The sequence below is a fragment of the Erigeron canadensis genome, chromosome 2 (genome assembly GCF_010389155.1).
Source record: "Erigeron canadensis isolate Cc75 chromosome 2, C_canadensis_v1, whole genome shotgun sequence".
NCBI lineage: Eukaryota > Viridiplantae > Streptophyta > Magnoliopsida > Asterales > Asteraceae > Erigeron > Erigeron canadensis.
Genome location: NC_057762.1, coordinates 15,255,040 through 15,258,390, shown reverse-complemented (window position 1 = coordinate 15,258,390; position 3,351 = coordinate 15,255,040). Strand labels below are relative to the sequence as shown.

Below are 3,351 nucleotides of genomic sequence, written 5' to 3'. Positions count from 1 at the left end.
TTTCGGCAGCCACAAAGTGGGTAAGAACACCCACAAAACTCATCTAAACACTAGCTAATAATAAGGTTTAAGTTAGGCTAAGCAAGGGTTGGATTAGGCTATAGATTAAGGGGCATTTTGAGGTTAAAACGAGGGTATTCTTGGAGCTTAAAGGCCACGAAAATCTGCCCTTTTTCCATCTCCAAAAAGTGTTCTTCAAGGGTATAATCTTCATCTCTTTACTTGCTTAATCTTGTTTATGTTCATATTAAAAAGGTTTCATCAAAAGATTTTATTTTCTTTATGTTTTCTTTATGAATCTTCAAGTTTCCTTTCAAATATACACTTAATGAGGGCAAAGTTGATATGGTTTTTCTTCTCATGCTCATGCGTGTTGAATCTATGAAGAAAAGTCCAATGATTCGACTAGTTTAAGACCCAAAAGTGTGGTTGTGTGTTTAATAGGCTTTGATATGGTTTTTCCTTTGAAAGATGGTTATATTCATACATATAATGAAGGTAATATTTCTGGAAATATTTATAAAAATATAGATTTTATTGATAAAGTGTTGAATCTATGAAAGTTAGCATCAAAAAGGTGGATATGTGTTGATTAGTTGTAAAGTAACTTTTTATATAAAAAGATGAACATATTTTATATAATATTTATGTATATATTTCTGGAAAATTTCATAAAAATACATTTTTATGTTGATGGATTTTTGTTGGATAAAGATTGTTGTTAAAAATGATGAGATGATTACATGCATGCTAGATTTAAGAAAGCTGGATTGTTGTTTGGATTGTGAGATGAAGCTAGGCTTGGCATAAGTGAAAAATGTGTTAATATTAAGGTTAATATTCTGGAAAAATTATGGTAATGACAAAAAATATGATTATGGAACCAAACAAGGCAAAATAGGCTTGAAATCGAAAACCGAAAGCTTGTAAAAATGCACTTTTAGCACCCACTTGCACCAAAATAAAATAACCAAGAAAATATCACAAAGTTACTGTGAAATATTGATATTAATATTACAAAACTCAACTTGGTTGGTTCAAGACAATAACAAGCTTAAAAATCACTTTTTCGGGTCAAATAATCACCACCCGAAAGCACAAAATTGCACATAGCACACCACCACCACAATCACGAATTAGAACATCAAAATATGATGGATATTCTGGAAAAAATGAAATAAGAACAAAAATCCCTTTTGAAGCACTTAATTTGGTTGAGAAATGAGGCAAAAATCACTATTTCGGTAAACGATTTTCATATTTAAAAGTCCTCAAATTATAAGGACACAAGAGAGGTTGAATAGTTATAAATTTTTATTGATAAAAGGTGCCTAGAAAGGCCTGGAATTTTTGGACAAAAACCCTTGTGATGATTTCTAAGTGTTTTTATGAATTAATGAACTTAAAAGGGATTTAAAGGATAATTAAATCAATAATAAATCATATAAATCATGAACTTGGACAAATTCACATAACCAATGATAAAATAACTCAAACCTACTATAGAAAAATAATTACAAGAAAAGAACCAAGTTTCATATGATTTAAGAATAAATAACTAAGTTAAAATTCACTAATTAATCACTATTATTAAATAAATAATAATAAAGCTTGAATAAATATATAAAATATAACATTACAAGTTTAAAAGCATAATAATCAGTAAATAAGCACAATATATTTATCTATGAATTTTAAAGGTAATTTAAGAACCTAAAAATAATTATAAAGAATTATTTAATTAATTAATGAATAAATGGAATAAATAATTAATTAAATAATAATAAATCAAGGAAATTAATATAAATCAGAAAATATATTTTAAGATTCATAATTTTACATTACCAATATCAAATAAAATTTACAAGGCTAAGCATACAAAAGAAATCATGCGTTTCAAAGCCAAACTACCGAAATTCCAATAAACGCGCAAAAACGTATAACACGAAAACTACTCTTATCACTAATTCTAATTTAACCAAACATTTTGAACATCATAATACACTTGATTCCATAATTAAGTAACAACCAAAGATAGGCAAGCCTACTAGCATACATCTCATGATCTAGTTTACTAGTTCATGTAACACACACTTACGTTGTGTATATTTGAATACCATGGTTTAGGCTTGCTTGAGGAACGACACCACTAGGCGCATTCCACGTACTTGATCAGCCCCTAACACCCTCCAATCAAGTGAGTCATAGCCCCTTTCAAACTATTTTATGGGTTTAACTTTCGGGGTGAAAAGCATGATAAGTAAAGTTATTTTATACATATGTATGAAGCGTTTCTTGAAAGAAAGTTTGATATATGAAATGACTCTTGATAAGTATGATTATGATATGAAGTTATATCGTATGTTCCAAGTGATAATTGTTATATGAGGAACTTGAGTTCTGTCAACCCGTTTTCTTTTCGGTACACTACTATTTACTCCTAAGGGAGGCCTGTAGTTAGGTAGTTGCGCAACTAGGAGTCGTCCACCCATCCAGAGTGTAACGGTGGAAGGTTGGTTGCCTTCGTGACGACCATCACTTCCAGTCCGACCATTAGGGTGTTCTAGCTACGTAAGTTTAATCGGTCGTCCTCATGACACGACCCCAAGTATAAGTAAGGCACTTGATTGACAGCTTGTGCAAAGATGAGAAGTATTATAAAGCTTGGACTTGAAAATGGTAGTAGTAGTGGCTAAAGTATTTATTCACCAAAAAGCTATTTAAGTTTTGCCCTCGTGGTTAAAAGAAATTTAAGTTGAAATGATTGGATATTAAGATTTGAGTATTAAGATTTGAACATACGTTTTTGGAAAAGAAAATTTGTAAAGATATTTGAAGGTCCTTATTGGTGGTCCCTTATTTTCGATCATAAATGGTATATTAATATGTATATGTTGCTAGTTAAAAACCTATGAACTCACTCAACTCTCGTAGTTGACACTTTTTCTTCATGCTTTTCAGGTTTAGAGCAGTAGGTTTGCTAATGGACCGCCTCTGGATGTTGTAACTGTTTGATGTTTGAAGGCTTGTAATGCAAACAAGTATCTTTTAATTCGGATTTGGATTTATGTAATGGTCTTAAACAATTGAATTTGAACTATGTAATCGTTTATTTGGGACGATCTTAAAACTTTAGTTATGATGTTTTTCATTTAATCTTTTGTACCATGTCATTCTGTAGCATCTCGTGTTTCCGCCGTAGTCGGGGTGTTACATGTTATATATTGTTTTGCAGGTACAAGAACATAGAACCAAGGTTTATAAGTGTCGTAGAATACTTAAACGATGGTTCGATGTTATGTACGAGTCAAACAAAGTCAAACAAAGAACCAAAAGGACGATCCTCGTGCT

At 30.9% G+C, this 3,351-nt stretch overlaps 1 long non-coding RNA gene across 1 annotated transcript; it reads left to right on the top strand.

Moving 5' to 3' along the window:
- LOC122586484 lies at positions 1-3,114 on the top strand. Its single transcript, XR_006322010.1, has 3 exons — positions 1-201; positions 2,128-2,197; positions 2,962-3,114. It is a non-coding gene; the product is annotated as an uncharacterized LOC122586484 (long non-coding RNA).
- The last annotated feature ends 237 nt before the right edge of the window (positions 3,115-3,351 follow it).